Genomic DNA, 18,108 nt, shown 5'->3' with positions numbered 1-18,108 from the left:
TTTTGTTTTTTGTTCCCTCCCGTGACAAATACCACCTTTTTGGCTGCTGGCGGAAACGATTGCCGAAAAATAATCGTGAGAATGCTAGAAAAGGAGCAGAGCGAAAAAGTTTCAAAATATATAGAGCGGAAAAACGCTGACAGGACATTCCGATCGTCAATATGATTGAATTTTTATGTGGTAACAATTTCAACGATTTTCACTTTTGAAGTTCAGTTGGAAATTGAGATCCATTACAAGAAATCGAATCGAAATGATTGAAGAGTATCACTGTCTTTACTTTTGTCCATTCTGCTGTGTAACATGTTTTTTCTCTATTTAATAAAACTTAATTTTGCTGAAAAAGTGTTAATGATTCAAAATTCAAGAAGAGTAATGTAGGTTTTTCCCGAAGAAACCACGTCAAATATTGCACTGTCACTTACTAACGACCAAGAAACTTTGAAAAAAGTAAAATGTAACTGTAATAGCAGCAGAAAAATAACCGTCACGACCGGTCATTAATATCTCGTTGGATGTCGTCGTGGCTAGAATGCAACGTTAGGTCTCGAAGAAAAAAAAATGCTGAACATACTATGCTGCTTGCTACCTTTGCTTGTAGTTTCAGTCTCATTCATTGATGCAGCAACATTCTACCCTTTGGTCTAGGACTAGGACCCGTAACAACACCCTCGTGTCCATGTCCGTGTACATTCGTTCATCACAAGTCCATCCAAAGAATCGTGATCAAACTTGGCAAGCTGTCATTTTGTGACATCGTCATGAACTGAGCTACGAGTTGGTACCTTCCTTCCTATGTTCCTACATTCATTCAGCAGTTGGGTGGGTGTTTGGTTTGGTCAGTTGCCTTTTGTGGGTGTTGAGCGTGGTGTGGCCTGAATGACCTGACTGGAACCGGTCTCCTAGTCAATGACTATGAAGCCTGAATCAGGAACAGAGCCACAGACCAGACCCATCAAGCAACGTGCAGTAGAACAATAATGGACACGTTGAGCCTTGGCACTTACGCCAATGCAACTGGGAACAACTGGATCCAAGTTAGAGTCAGGATCTCCGTCAGTTTGTGGTTCGCCCCATTCATTCCGAAGTTTGGGCGCTGCGCTGCTGGTCAGAGAATTGTCCGCATCAATCACTCTCCCATTGCTTGCATAGGCTAGCATTATTCGGTGGCTTTTCCGAGGGTGGAATTAAATTTCCGCGCTTTTCCCGCGACTTTTAAACTTTTAACTTTCTGTCAATCCAACTTTCCAGAATCGTATGATGTTTTGATTGATTCATTTCAATGGCGATCGTCAAAAATTGGCCGCATAAAAAATGACAAGAATGACAAAAATGACAAGAATGGCAAGAATGACAAGAATAAAAAGAATAAAAAGAATAAAAAGAATAAAAAAAATAAAAAGAATAAAAAGAATAAAAAGAATAAAAAGAATGACAAGAATGACAAGAATGACAAAAATGACAAAAATGACAAAAATGACAAAAATGACAAAAATGACAAAAATGACAAAAATGACAAAAATGACAAAAATGACAAAAATGACAAAAATGACAAAAATGACAAAAATGACAAAAATGACAAAAATGACAAAAATGACAAAAATGACAAAAATGACAAAAATGACAAAAATGACAAGAATGACAAAAATGACAAAAATGACAAAAATGACAAAAATGACAAAAATGACAAAAATGACAAAAATGACAAAAATGACAAAAATGACAAAAATGACAAAAATGACAAAAATGACAAAAATGACAAAAATGACAAAAATGACAAAAATGACAAAAATGACAAAAATGACAAAAATGACAAAAATGACAAAAATGACAAAAATGACAAAAATGACAAAAATGACAAAAATGACAAAAATGACAAAAATGACAAAAATGACAAAAATGACAAAAATGACAAAAATGACAAAAATGACAAAAATGACAAAAATGACAAAAATGACAAAAATGACAAAAATGACAAAAATGACAAAAATGACAAAAATGACAAAAATGACAAAAATGACAAAAATGACAAAAATGACAAAAATGACAAAAATGACAAAAATGACAAAAATGACAAAAATGACAAAAATGACAAAAATGACAAAAATGACAAAAATGACAAAAATGACAAAAATGACAAAAATGACAAAAATGACAAAAATGACAAAAATGACAAAAATGACAAAAATGACAAAAATGACAAAAATGACAAAAATGACAAAAATGACAAAAATGACAAAAATGACAAAAATGACAAAAATGACAAAAATGACAAAAATGACAAAAATGACAAAAATGACAAAAATGACAAAAATGACAAAAATGACAAAAATGACAAAAATGACAAAAATGACAAAAATGACAAAAATGACAAAAATGACAAAAATGACAAAAATGACAAAAATGACAAAAATGACAAAAATGACAAAAATGACAAAAATGACAAAAATGACAAAAATGACAAAAATGACAAAAATGACAAAAATGACAAAAATGACAAAAATGACAAAAATGACAAAAATGACAAAAATGACAAAAATGACAAAAATGACAAAAATGACAAAAATGACAAAAATGACAAAAATGACAAAAATGACAAAAATGACAAAAATGACAAAAATGACAAAAATGACAAAAATGACAAAAATGACAAAAATGACAAAAATGACAAAAATGACAAAAATGACAAAAATGACAAAAATGACAAAAATGACAAAAATGACAAAAATGACAAAAATGACAAAAATGACAAAAATGACAAAAATGACAAAAATGACAAAAATGACAAAAATGACAAAAATGACAAAAATGACAAAAATGACAAAAATGACAAAAATGACAAAAATGACAAAAATGACAAAAATGACAAAAATGACAAAAATGACAAAAATGCCAAAAATTCCAAAAATGACAAAAATGACAAAAATGACAAAAATGACAAAAATGACAAAAATGACAAAAATGACAAAAATGACAAAAATGACAAAAATGACAAAAATGACAAAAATGACAAAAATGACAAAAATGACAAAAATGACAAAAATGACAAAAATGACAAAAATGACAAAAAATGACAAAAATGACAAAAATGACAAAAATGACAAAAATGACAAAAATGACAAAAATGACAAAAATTACAAAAATTAAAAAATGATAAAAATGATAAAAATGACAAAAATGACAAAAATGGACTGGAAAAACACAATTTGTTTTTTTTTATGTTTGTTTTGGCAAATAAAGTGATTAAATCGGGCCAAAAATCCGAGCTTTTTTTAATGAAATACGGGCAACCAGGCCGGACCGGACTTTTATCAAATTTTGTAATAAATATCCGAATTCGAATTCGAATCTATTGACCATCCAAGACCATCCAAAACTAAGTAAAACAAGATCGATAATAAAAAGAACCCAGTGTATTCCAAAACGTTCACAATAGACACCTTAAAAAAACTCCGTTGAACCTTAAACAGGTATAAGAGCTGAAAGCTGCTGTTTACTCTATGATGGCATCAGGCAGGATATAGTCGATAAAAAAATTGTATTTTTAGATTCACCGTCAATAATTAAGTCAAAGTCAGTCTAAAATTTCCTTCCATCTACTTCGGAAAAATGTGAATTATTTTACCACAGTTAACGCACAATAAGCTTGTGAAAATCTTACGAGAACAGTGTTCAAACAAACATCAATTTAATAGTAAGATGATACCTTATTGAGCAATAATCGTCAGCCAAAATTGCTTTCCAGTGGGTAAGAACGACTTGAGAGCCATTGATTGTCCAATCTTATATAATGTTATGAAATTGAACACCAAATGAGTTTGAAGGTGTAAAATATCATTATGATCAGCACGCTTTTGCCACAGAGAAGCGCGTTCGCGAAAACGAGCGAGCGAGTTACGGGCAAGTTTGTCACCTTCCCAAATCCTATTAACCGGTAAAGATGGCACTTTACTCTCGTTTTATCGCATCTTATTACACTGACGTGCATAATAATGTATACACTATTACAACGGATATTGTTTCCCAGCCAAGCGTTTCAGCTCGTTCTCGAAATCGTTCTGTGTCGTTGTACCGCAAACACCGAAATTGTCTTCCTTCCTTCCTTCCTTCCTTCCTAAATATAACAGCACAAGAGAGGCAAAATTTCACAAAAGCCGCGAGAAGAGCTTTTTCCCTCAAGAGACACTTTCGACCTATTTATAGCGAGCAAGTCGAAGGGAACAGGACAGATTGAAGGCTTTCCTGTTTCAGCTGCGTGGGAGGAACTACACATATTTGTGTGGGATATTTTCTTCCCTTTATCGAAACTCTGTATTTCCTTCCCAACAAAGTTACGAGAAAAAGGTTGTGCTCCGATTTTAAATTGATTTTTTTTTCTGTTGAGGAACGTTAAGAGCGCTCTGAATCAAACGATTTTCTGGAAATTAGTTCTAGAGATAAAAAACATGTTAAAAGGATGGAATTTTCTAATACTACTTATATATTCAAACAAAATATGTAACAATTTTTACATTTTTGGCATCCAAAAAAGTTAAATTCTAGCAAACTCAGATATGATATATGTAAGCTTCATGGAGCCAAAGTGGTTTGAATGCATACAAGATTATTTTAAGAAACACGCTTTTAAGCTGTAGTGTTGGTGAAAAATCAAGTGAAAAATCTGAACATAACTCCTTCGACAAAGTTGTCACAACACAGGAAAATGAACAGCCATTGATGACTATACGTTCCACGGGGCAGAGAAAAAAAAAAACCTGCCATGTCACCAAGCCAATATGAGATGACTGTACATTTCGTCAATCACGAAGGTCACGTCGAGCAGCATTTTTTTTCTGTAGGACGCTAGACGCACTGACGACGAAAATCGACGGTTTCATTAATTTTTTGCACCATTTTCACAATCAAGCGAACATGAAAGGGGCCGTGATAGCGAACAATCAGGGCTGGAAAACCATCGAAAAAAGAGATCGACATCGTTTGGAAATCATGATTGATTGGAAGTATTAAAAACACGGCAAACTTTTATCGATCATCACATTTTATTGAAGATATGACATTTGAGAGAAGGTTGCATAAATAGTTTTTTGAATAAATCCTGATGTGTTTCTTGAAATTGCACAAGTCTGCAAAAAATTGTAAAAAAATGAACATTACTTTAATCATACCAAGTACTGTACCAAGTAAATTGTAAAAAAATGAACATTACTTTAATCATACCAAGTACTTGAAATCTAGGAAAGGAAACAGAAACTAGAGAATCGGAACGTGAAATAAATCAGCTGAGAAGGTTCCCTTGAACTAATTTCTAAAATAGATTCACTTGAGTATAAGCTTAGAGGGCCCTCTAGAGTGAGTAAATATTGCAGAATTTTTCTCGAATTTATGAAGGCTGAGCTAATCAGGACATTTTTTCCAGAACTTGGTAAAATTTGAGCAATTAGCAAATTTTTAAAAACAAAATCTGGAAACAAATAAACAAGAAGGAACAATACTTACTACCAATTTCATTATTTTTATCGAACCACGTCTTCATCGTCAGAATAGTTTCCCAAACTTCGAAATAAAAAGAAATTGAGATAAAACTAGCTCAATAAATTTAGCCCAACATGAGTTTTATGTTTTTTTCCTCTGTATAAATCCAGCAAAATACGGACTTGTTTTTACAATACTATCGCAACCAGCCAGACTGTAACCATGTATTCCAGCAAAAATGTAAATCTTGAATGTCTACTCTAAGGTTTCCAGAATTTCTTCAGCACCTATCTAGGCCGGACAATTCCGGACAATTTTATATAAAAACCAGGTATAATCCGGGCATTTGATTTCAATATTGACGACTAAAAATCCGGGCAATTTCCGGGCAAATTTTGTCAAAACGCAGAAATTACTCAACAAAATTCGAGAAAAAAACTGAAAAAAAACCTTTTCTTAAAAATCTATGACAAGTTTTAAATCATATTGAAAGTTTCCGAAAAACTTTTAATGATTATTTTTATGAAACCTGCTCAAAAAATTTTGTTTTGAAGGCTTTATACAACACAATTTGTTCCCAAATTTCGTATTAAATATCCGGGCAAAGCCGGCAATTTGGCAACCTTAGTCTACCCACAATAAAAGAAACATCACGTTCGCTTATTTATTGAATGAAGAACATATACTGGAGTTCCCAGTGAATGAAGCATTATGTTTTGAAGATGAAACTAGTTATCAGTTTTTGAATGAAAACTCGCATAACAGAATAGGTTCAAACAAGAAAAACATCGTCCATTTAAATTAAGTTCGAATGTCTTGCGCTATTGCAAGGTACATTGCTTTAAACTTAACCGTTAATTGTGAGGAGTAAAAAAATCATGTTTACCTAAATGGATTTATGGACTTTACAAAAAAATATTTCTTAATTTTACACGGACAATCTTTATATATAAAAAGCAATTTCTGTGGGTTTGTTTGTTTGTTTGTCCTCTATAGGCTCAGCCGTCTTAAGAGCTAGGAGCTGAAATTTAACATGCATGCTCATTAGCACTAGGAATGATGAAAAATGTTTTCAGATTTTCGGATGACCCCCTTTGAAGGGGGTCGACCATACAAGCAAAATATAGTTTTCACCATATTGACGCTATTTTTTGTCGAATTGTGATGAAAATTTGCACATGGGAGTTTTAAGAGATGGGCAATTGATTTCAGGTATTGAGTTTTGGATAAGGGGTTGGCTAAAAGGGTCGTCCATATTAAGTATTCACTGTTTTACGGTATTATCTCTAAAATAAAAACATTGGATTCAGATAGAAATTCACACATCGGAGTTTTAAGACACGAATGATTAATTGAGTGTGTCAAATTTTATATAAGAGGTCGGAAAAGGGGTCGTCCATACAAATGGTTTACTGTTTTTGCGATATTGACTTCATTATACTTCAGATTTAGATGAAAATTGCACACGGGAGTTTCATGGTACGGACAATTGATTCCAGGTATAAAAATTCGTGTAAGAGGCCGGTCAAGGGGGTCGTCCATACAACACACCTACTTTTTAGTGATATTGACGTTATTGTGGATAAGATTGTGATGAAAATTCGCACATTAGTGTTTAAAGGGACGAGCATTCGATTCTAGTTTTCAAATTCAGGGTCACGAGTCGGCCAAAGGGGTCGTCCATGTTAACTTTTCACTGTTTTTACGATATTGACGTTAAATTATTTATTTTATTTACATTTACATAGTATTCCGTCTCACGATATAACTTGACGAACATAATTCCTAAAATTCACTCGGTTCATAGCAACCGTTCTCCAATTTCTCGGGCACCCCACGTTCGCCAGATCACGCTCCACTTGGTCTAACCACCTCGCTCGTTGCGCCCCCGCTTGTCTTGTTCCTACCGGATTCGTAGCGAACACCTGTTTTGCAGGACAGTCGTCCGGCATTCTCGCAACATGTCCCGCCCAGCGTACCCGGCCAGCCTTCACCACCTTCTGGATACTGGGTTCGCCGTAGAGTCGCGCGAGCTCCTGGTTCATCCTTCGCCTCCACACTCCGTTCTCCTGTACGCCGCCAAAGATGGTTCTTAACACTCGTCGCTCGAATACTCCGAGTGTACGTAGGTCCTCCTCGAGCAATATCCATGTCTCGTGCCCGTAGAGAACAACCGGTCTAATGAGCGTCATATACAGGTTACACTTCGTGCGAGGGCTAAGTCTTCCCGACGGCAGTTGCTTGTGGAGTCCATAGTAGGCACGACTTCCGCTGATAATTCGCCTCCGGATCTCACGGCTGGTGTCATTGTCTGCGGTCACCAGTGAGCCGAGATAGACAAAGTCTTCGACTATCTCCAGCTCGTCGCCGTCGATCGTGACCTTGTTATTACTGGAAAAGCGGGTTCGGTCGGTCTCGGATCCGCAGGCCAGCATGTACTTCGTCTTGGACGTATTAATCATCAACCCAATCCTTCCTGCTTCGCGTTTCAGTTTGCGGTAGATCTCCTCCACCGCCGCAGTTGATCTGCCGACTATATTAATGTCATTGGCAAAGCAGATAAGTTGACTGGATCTGTTGAAAATCGTGCCCCGCATTTCGCCCACCGCTCGTCGAATAACACCTTCTAGCGCCACGTTGAACATCATGCAGGATAGACCATCACCTTGTCGAAGCCCCCTGCGCGATTCGAATGAACTCGACAATTCACCCGAAATCCGCACACAGCACTGCGTTCCATCCATCGTTGCCTTGATCAGTCTGATCAGCTTCCCGGAAAAGCCGTTCTCGTCCATGATTTTCCATAGCTCGTTACGGTCGATCGTGTCGTATGCGGCTTTGAAGTCGATGAATAGATGGTGCGTAGGGACTTGGTGTTCCCGGCATTTTTGGAGGATTTGCCGTAATGTGAATATCTGGTCCGTCGTTGACCGTCCCTCCATGAAGCCGGCCTGATGACTTCCCACGAATCTGTTTGCTTGTGGCGTTAGGCGGCGGTGTAGGATTCGGGACAACACTTTGTAGGCGGCATTGAGGACAGTGATCACTCGGTAGTTCTCACAGTCCAATTTGTCGCCCTTCTTGTAGATTGGGCATATTACCCCCTCCTTCCACTCCTCCGGTAGCTGTTCTATGTCCCAGATCCGGATTATCAACCGGTGTAGGCAATCGGCCAACCTGTCCGGGCCCATTTTGATGAGTTCAGCTGCGATGCCATCCTTCCCAGCCGACTTGTTTCTATTCAGCTGGCGAATGGCTTCCTTAACTTCACTCATCGTTGGGAGTGGCTCCTCTTCGTCGTTGGCTACGCCGCCCACCGTCTTGATCTCCTGCATGTGCGCCGTTCAGGTGTTCATCGAAGTGCTGCTTCCACCTTTTGATCACCTCACGATTGTCCGTCAGGATACCCCCGTCCTTATCCCGACACATTTCGGCTTGCGGCACGAAGCCTTTGCGGGATGCGTTGAGTTTCTGATAGAACTTTCGTGTTTCTTGGGAACGATGCAGCTGCTCCAGCTCCTCGAGCTCCTCCTCCTCCAGGCGGCGCTTTTTCTCCTGGAAAAGTCGGACTCGCTGCCTCTTCCGCTGTCGGTGATTTTCCACATTTCGACGGGCGCCTTTTTGCACTACTGCCGCCCGAACGGCATTCTCTTCGTCCATCACCCTCCTACACTCCTCGTCGAACCAGTCGTTCCGTCGAGATCGCTCCACATAACCGATGACGTTCTCCGCAGCACTGTTGATTGCTGTTTTGATAGTATCCCAACAGTCCTCGAGAGGGGCTTCGTCAAGCTCGCCCTCTGCTGGCAGCGCTGCTTCGACTGATTGCGCGTAGTCTGCCGCGACCTCAGGTTGCTTCAGTCGCGCGATATTTAACCGAGGCGGGCGCCGGTTTCGCGTGTTGTTCACTACGGAAAGTTTTGGGCGCATCTTCACCATCACCAGATAATGGTCCGACTCGATGTTGGCGCCCCGACAGGATCTGACGTCGATGATGTCCGAGAAGTGCCGGCTGTCGATCAAAACGTGGTCGATCTGTGATTCCGTTTGGTACGGTGATCTCCAGGTGTACTTTTGTGGGAGGCGGTGCTGGAAAAAGGTACTACGTACGGCCATTCGTTTGGAGGCGGCGAAGTCAATAAGTCTGAGGCCGTTTTCATTGGTCAGCTGGTGCGCACTGAACCTTCCAATTGTCGGTTTAAATTTCTCCTCCTGGCCGACCTGAGCGTTAAAATCCCCGATGACGATCTTGATATCATGTTTTGGGCAACGGTCGTATTCACGCTCCAGCTGCGCGTAAAATTCGTCTTTGTCGTCACCGGTACTTCCAAGGTGAGGGCTGTGCACGTTGATGATGCTGATGTTGAAGAACCGGCCCTTGATTCTCAACCGGCACATTCGTGAGTTGATCGGCCACCACCCGATCACGCGCTTTTGCATCTTTCCCATCACTATAAAAGCTGTTCCAAGCTCGTGTGTGTTGCCGCAGCTCTGGTAGATGGCACGACCATCTGGGTACGTTCGTACCGTGGAGCCCTTCCAGCATACCTCCTGCAGCGCTACGATGTCGAATTTGCGGCTCTTCAATTCGTTGGAGAGCATGTGGGTACTGCCCACAAAATTTAGAAATCGGCAGTTCCATGTTCCAAGTTTCCAATCGCTAGTCCCTTTTCGTCGCGTGGGTCTTTGCCGATTTCCATCCGAAATTTGTTGCTCGTTGTTCGTTGCTTATGTTTTTTGTAGTCACAGGCTCGCAAGGCCCGCAGCTAACCCCACTATCTCGCAGGAGGACCGTCGTGATGTTGCTGTTTTGGGTCCCGAACACCACCAGGACGCTGTTGCACTCCGCACGCCGCCCCTGACATGGAGAACAGACGCGTACGAAGCCCCCTAACTCAGTCTGCATGCGACCAAAGCATCCACCGGGGCTGGGTACCCGATCTCCGCTAAGGTTGCTCGCACCCCAGCTAGCACCACGGGGAGGTAGAGAATCGGAGTTGCAGACAAGAGGTGATATGACCACTACCCGAATGTTGGGTGTATGGGGTCTCGAGTTGCACATTGTCTACCGTTCACTAGCCAACGTTAAAATACATCGGATTAAGATGTAAGTTAGAACACGGAAGTTTACAAGGACGAGCAAACGATTCCAGATATCAAATTTTATGTGATTGGCCGGAATTTTGTGGAAAAGGTTCAAAAAAGGGGTCTTCCATATTCCATATTCCATATTCCATATGCTGTTCACAGGTTTTGCGATTTAGACGCTAATAAACATGGGTTTTAAATAAAAATTTGCACACATGAGTTTTACGGGATGAGCAATTGATTTTAGGAGTTACATTTTTGATTAGGAATCAACGAAAGTCGTCGTCCATAGTAATTGTTCACTGTCGTGATTATGCATCGCATATTAATGGAAATTTGCTTCTGAGAGTTTTACATCACAAGCAATTGATTTCAGGTGTAAAATATTGGAAAGGGGTGATCCGTACAAATTAGTCAATGTTTTTGCAATGATTACGTTATGCATCGAATTAACACGAAAACTCATACACGACAGTTTTGCAGTGTAAGAAATCGATTCCTGATTTAAAAATTTGTAGCAGACTACAGAAAAGAGGTCGCTTATAAGAACTATAAAAAGTTTAATAAATAATCGCTTCATTATTTATGGAATGGAGACAAAAATTTATACACGGGAGTTCGTCAAAACGGAATATCGATTCCTGCATTAGATTTTGAATCAGACTCTCAGACACTATTTGATATTTTATGCAATATCGTCGTGAAAAGGTGATTTCTATTCAAAAACAAAATCCTCATCAAACATTAAAAGTTGATGCGAAACGGATTTCGTACGGGATCAGCTTGTTGCAGAATAAATTCCAGAAGTTATTGAAATTTAAAATATTATAAAGAACTTGAAGAGAAACGTTGAAAATCAATGAAATTCTTGTTGGAATAACGGGCCGCTAATAAGCATTTCCCTTTTCTGATGAGTATGAATAATGTGTTAACAGATTATCACCGCTGGTTTATGATTCTAATTTAATGATTAATGGCATTTCGGTGAAGTATACATTCTAACAGGAAGAATTTCAAATGAAAGTAATGAAAATTATAGACGGATAGATTAGATTAGGAAGCATGAAAGGTGTTGAAAATGAGCCAAGAGCGTGATTTTTTTTAGAAAACTTGTTGCCGCACAAGACCATTTGTCCCACATCGTATTATTGTCTAGAAGAAGCAAAGTCGATAGGCTGACTTTGCATTGATCTATACAATGATACATGGATGGATCGAAGCACGTGTTTTTCGTACCCCGATCGGACAAAAGGAAATGTACGGCCGGCTCAAGTGAAGTTTTCTATTGCGAGTACTGGTTCGATCGATGTGTAAATCTTTTTCGGGTTTCGTTGTTAAAAGTAGGGACGTTGACGGTTACTCAAAGTGCGCGAAACAATAAAGTAGTAGCGTCGCCGTGCAAACAACGAAACCCGAAAAAGATTTACACATCGATCGAACCAGTACTCGCAATAGAAAACTTCACTTGAGCCGGCCGTACATTTCCTTTTGTCCGATCGGGGTACGAAAAACACGTGCTTCGATCCATCCATGTATCATTGTATAGATCAATGCAAAGTCAGCCTATCGACTTTGCTTCTTCTAGACAATAATACGATGTGGGACAAATGGTCTTGTGCGGCAAGAAGTTTTCTAAAAAAAATCACGCTCTTGGCTCATTTTCAACACCTTTCATGCTTCCTAATCTAATCTATCCGTCTATAATTTTCATTACTTTCATTTGAAATTCTTCCTGTTAGAATGTATACTTCACCGAAATGCCATTAATCATTAAATTAGAATCGAGTATGAATAATTCAAAATTATTTTCAGCTTTTTTATCATTATTGAAATTTGCGAAAATTCATTTAGAAAAAAGAAAATCTTTAGTTGCTTACTACGGCCATACTGAGATGCATAATTTAGTTTTCATTCCAATTTCTTTCTTCGATCAGAAATTCAAATTGAAACTATTTCTACTATCGATTCTGATGTACTTTTATTTTAATTTTTTTCTTACTGAAGTTAATATCCTGAATACAGCATTTAATTTTCCAAGATTCAATTTGTAGTGTTGTGTAGTTTTTTACGATTCATGGTTTTCTAAATTTTGGAAACTCGAAATTCTCGTTGAAACTCTTAAACTCTTCTGATTTTTTTTAATGATTACTGATTATGTGTTTCTTATCTTTTTGTCACATTTAGAATAACTATTGGACAATTTTTTCTGTTTCTTATTTTCATATGTGATGAAAGAAATTAGAGAAACATGAACTATCAAAGAACGAAAGAACATAAGCCGTAAATATCATGAAAATTTCGAAAAAGATACAACGGCTCACCGACAGGACTTGAACCTGCAATCTCCACCACGGTGAACGTGATGGAACCGGCGAACACGAGCAATCGAGCTCTGCCGATCAACTGCTGGGCCTTCTATCGAAACACCATGTATATCCCGCATGTGATCTTAGAAGGCCCAGCAGTTGATCGGCAGAGCTCGATTGCTCGTGTTCGCCGGTTCCATCACGTTCACCGTGGTGGAATTGGCTAACGCGCCGTTGTACCGAAGCGGAGATTGCAGGTTCAAGTCCTGTCGGTGAGCCGTTGTATCTTTTTCGAAATTTTCATGATATTTACGGCTTATGTTCTTTCGTTCTTTGATAGTTCATGTTTCTCTAATTTCTTTCATCACATATGAAAATGTGATCATTTTCAGGTACAAAGATGTACCAAGCGATTTCATAACATCAGTACTGTTTCTTATATTTGATATGAAATTTAAAGTCATCACACTTTCTAAATTTAAACACTTTACATTAACACTTAATAAAATTTTTATTTCAAATAAAAAAAAATTGTATTTCCTTCTTTGGCTCTAATTGTAACTTTGTTTCTAAATTTTGTGTATGAATTGCATTTATAATTCTTTCCTCAAGTATTGATTTGAAGATATTAAACTCTTATATCCGAATCTCCGTTGAATTTGAATTAACTTCATTTGTTTTTTTTTTTAATTAAATTTGGATTCCTAGTCTGATATCTTAATGTTACTACCCCATTGTTATAAGGGAAATATTTATCCTACTTCTGATAAAGCACATACCAAGCATTCAATGATTAAATAAAACAAATTTTGAATATCTTTCATTTAATTTTCCGTGGTTTCCACATAGGCTATTTGAGATTGGCTTTAAAGTTTTGTAAAGTCGTTGAACATTTCCCACAACAAAATTTGGAATTAAAATAGCTACACGGATACTCAACCAACAATTTCCATGTTTTCCTTCATTTTGCTTAATTAAAACCATCAAACAGGACAAATTAATCTTTCCAGTGGCCAATTTATGTTATGCAGCAGATTTCGTAACACTTCTTTCTTTCGGATATGGGTAATTGAGTTTTTTCCGATAATTTATACCCGATTCCCGAGGTAAAGCCCAAGGAAAGAAAAAATGCCTGAACTCGAATCGCGTCGTGTGTGCTGAATTTTGTTACACACCCAACCTGTTAGCATAGGTTATCGTTCGGAAAAACCAGACAGTCGAAATTAATTTATGCCAATCTGCGTTCAATTACATTTCAATTAATTGGAAATTAATTGCTTTTTCCGAAGCGCGCGAAGCTGCACCGCCAATGCAGTGGCAAAAATATTGAGCGGTCGTGGGAAAGCTTCTCTCCTCCGGAAATGTAACCGAAAAAAAAATAACGGGAAACAATATTAATAGGTGAACTGTGAATTTCCGAGCCCGGGGCCCACGAAAAACTGGTTCGATCTCTGCCAAAACGAATTTAAAAATAAAACACAAATTTAATTCGGTTCGTAAATGTAGGACACCTGAGAATTTTCCTGTTAGAAAAGGAGATTATTCAATTCGAAACCCCGTATCGGGAATACCGATAGAGAAGGACAACTTGTCATGCGACCAGTCAACTCCAAGACTGCTTGAAGTGGAAGCTTCCCTGGCTGTCTTTTGATATCAACACCAGCTTTCCGGTTTTCCGGCTTATCCCTCGTCTCTTCCGCCTTTTGACTTGTCATGTAGTAGGTATAGAAGGTAGGAACGCCTTTTGCCCGTATCAAAATCCCCCGGAACGACCCACTGCCAAACGTCACCCCGGAAAAAGCTGTGAAAGGATAATAACTTATGTGTTGTAGGCTCTTTTCCCTCCACTTTACCCTTTTTCACTGGACTTCCCGGGCCACCTCAGATTGCGTCTGGGCGGCTTGTTTATAACCTTTCTGGCCCGAGATCTGCCAAGGAAATGGTTCGTAAAATTACTTTGACTTTTCAACATCCGCCCGATCCGGGACCCCTATTGGGTTTTGTTTACGAATACTTACATGCCATCTATGTTATGTACATATGTATGTACGTGAACGTACGTATCAACATATAAACATACTCACCTATAGAGGAGTTTCACCATGTGAGCACACAAAACTTTGGCATGTATCTTGGGTCAGATTAAGAGTTCTTATTCAGCTCAACGTGGTACCTTAAAACATCATCATGGTTCGGTTTTGCTGATGTTGTTCCAGCAGTTTTCGAAAACTCCACCCGTCATGGTCGTATCATCGTTGCGTTGTCAAAAAGTTAACCCGGGGGAGGGGATTCGAAATTGCAGGAAAAAGTGATCGAACAAATGTGATAGTGAGTGTTTTATAAAATGGTTTTTTTTTTCATTTGATGTTATTTTGAGCTTAAGATTATTATTTGAACTTTTTTTTTTTTAATATTATGGTGTAATTGTTAACTTGAAATTAGACAAAATAAAAAATTCTCCTCCCTTTAGCCATTAGAAGAAAACTTACATAGAAAAAAAAACTGTGGGGTTGTAATGATGATACAAATAATGTTTTTTCAGAGCTTTAATAAATTAAAAAAAATCTTTTAAAAATAAGTTTATTACGAGACCATGTTTTCCTTATCGAACTTTCTTGGAAACTATAATTCAGCCTAAATGGAACTTAAAAATTTAAAAATTATGTAAAAACTGATGGCTGTTTTAATTTTTTTAACTTGAATTAAAATGATAAACATTTATAAAAAAAAATCCAACTCCATAGGAGCATTTTTTATATCATAAATGATGCTTACACTGCCCCTATTTGCTTAACACTAAACGTACCGGAAGCGGTCAAATGACGGTTTTTGAACTTTAAACGATGATTACGCCTTATATAAATGTTTTTTGGCAAATTTAACGACAGGACTATTTTTGTTTTTGAAATGCAAGTATTTTTGCGTTTTTAAATTTTTTTTAAGTGTTACGGTTCTCGAATAACGTATGTGGTATACCTATTCATACCGCGAGCGGTCAAATGACAGCAAACACCGTTTTCGCTAAAACTCCCTTGTTTCTCAACCGATTTCTACCAAATTTAAAGTTTTGAAAAGCTTATAATTCGACTCAAATATGTTTCTCAGACAATTTTCAGCTACAACCAATAACTTTAAAGTTATTTACAGTACAAGAAAAATTTTATGAAAAAACATGCTTCAGGAAAAAGGTTGTAAATCAGTTATTAAGTGCTCAAAAAAAATTTCACTTAGTGCCTGAGAAAGCTGAAGTTAGAAGCTGTATGTTGCACATATGGAAAATTTTTTGAAAATTTTCTAAGATCATGGTCACAAAAAATGTAAAAAAGTTGTGTAAAACCCGTACTTTTCAACCAATCAACCGCCAAAGCTGTTCCTGTTACAGTAGAAAATTTTGAAAAAGTGAATTGAAAAGAAGACGTAATTTGTCACATTTTGGCATCTTTAGATTTTTTTAAATACGAAGTACATAATTTATGACGACTTTTCAAATGTAGCTGTTTTTCGAACTTTTTATCAATTTGGATTTTCTAAGACAATTCCTACACCTAAGCTCAGCTTTGCACTGGATTTTGAGTACGTTAACGTAAGGTTTAAGCAATAAAACTATATGCCAAAGAAAGCTTATTTCATACCGGTTCTAGTGGTGTAACTGCATTGGCGGTGCAATGCTTAGCAAAAATATGATAAATAAAACAGTGAAGTAGTTTCTGAATCTTGAAAAGTCAGCGCAAATTCTTGCTTGGCAGACGGGCGCAGTGGGTGGTAATATCTCAAAGCTATTTTGCACACGAAGACGGATGAAAAGAAACGAAAAAACAAACAAGCATTAGCTCAAATTTTCTAGTTTTACTTTCAGAAATATATTTATTATATTTTTGTAAAGCATTGCACCGCCAATGCAGTTACATCACTAGAACCGGCATGAAATTTGCTTTCTTTTGCATATAGTTTTATTGCCTAAACTATACGTTAACGTACTCAAAATCCAGTGCAAAGCTGAATTTGGGTATAGGGATTGTCTCAAAAAATCCAGATTCATAAAAAGTTCGCAAAACAACTACCTTTGAAAAGCCGTCAAAAATTATGTATTTAGTATTTTAAAAATGTAAAGATGCCAAAATGTGGCAAATTACGTCTACTTTTCAATTCACTTTTTCAAAATTTTCTACTGTTACAGGAACAGCTTTGGCAGTTGATTGAATGAAAAGTACGGGTTTTACACAACTTTTTTACATTTTTTGTCGCCATGATCTTAGAAAATTTTCAAAAAAATTTTTCATATGTGCAACATATAGCTTCTAACTTCAGCTTTCTCAGGCACTAAGTGAAATTTTTTTCGAGCACTTAATAACTGATTTACAACCTTTGTCCTGAAGCATGTTTTTTCATAAAATTTTTCTTGTACTGTAAATAACTTTAAAGTTATTGATTGTAGTTGAAAATTGTCTGAGAAACATATTTGAGTCGAATTATAAGCTTTTCAAAACTTTAAATTTGGTAGAAATCGGTTGAGAATCAAGGGAGTTTTAGCGAAAACGGTGTTTGCCGTTATTTGACCGCTCGCGGTATGAATAGGTATATACAAAGTGTCGGTATGTTTAGTGTTAACATTCCCATACGAATTTTCTCTTTTTCATCTAACCTGACAGTTCGTCATTTTGAACATAGGGCTTAAAGTCTGCTTCATTTAATATTGGAACAAATTCTTTTGCTCATTGTGGCGCTCCTAGTGGACGGATTTGGAAACTTTTTTCACCCACGTGTCGGGAAATTCATTACCTTTCACCATGTATTTATGTCATAACACCAAACGATAGCATTTTGTAAACAACCGCCATGGAAGCCGAACGGGGAGATCAAATTGTGCACAGTTTTCTTACGAGTACGAGTACGAGAATTTCTTCGAAACAGCAATGAATAATTTTTTTAAATTTTTTTATGAAAGAGTAAAGAAAATGCTACATTTGTATGAAAAACAAATTATGAATTCGTTAATAAATGACTGAACTACTCGCAATTGTTTGTGTTCCAATATTAAATGAAGCAGACTTTGCATCCATCGAACTTGGTCAGCACTTGGTCGTACAGCTTTCGAGCACGGATTCTGGCCACATTGTTCTGCTTCAGCGTCCGATTTGGCTGTTTGCTGGCTCGGAATGACCTTATTCCTTCCCGGAGACGAATTCGTCGCACCGTACTGTGAGCGGCCTGGAACTTATTGGCCAAATCGCGGTCTGAAAGA

The 18,108-nt window shown here is 37.5% G+C and overlaps 1 protein-coding gene across 8 annotated transcripts in view; it reads left to right on the top strand.

The window, feature by feature from the left end:
* Positions 1-18,108, top strand: part of LOC129754674 (high affinity cGMP-specific 3',5'-cyclic phosphodiesterase 9A) — a 711,945-nt gene that overhangs the window by 567,612 nt on the left and 126,225 nt on the right. The gene's annotated exons all lie outside the window — the stretch shown is intronic.

The sequence above is a fragment of the Uranotaenia lowii genome, chromosome 3, assembly GCF_029784155.1.
Source record: "Uranotaenia lowii strain MFRU-FL chromosome 3, ASM2978415v1, whole genome shotgun sequence".
NCBI classification, from domain to species: Eukaryota; Metazoa; Arthropoda; class Insecta; order Diptera; family Culicidae; genus Uranotaenia; species Uranotaenia lowii.
Note: the sequence above shows the minus strand (reverse complement) of the source record. Positions and strands in the feature narration are given on the sequence as shown.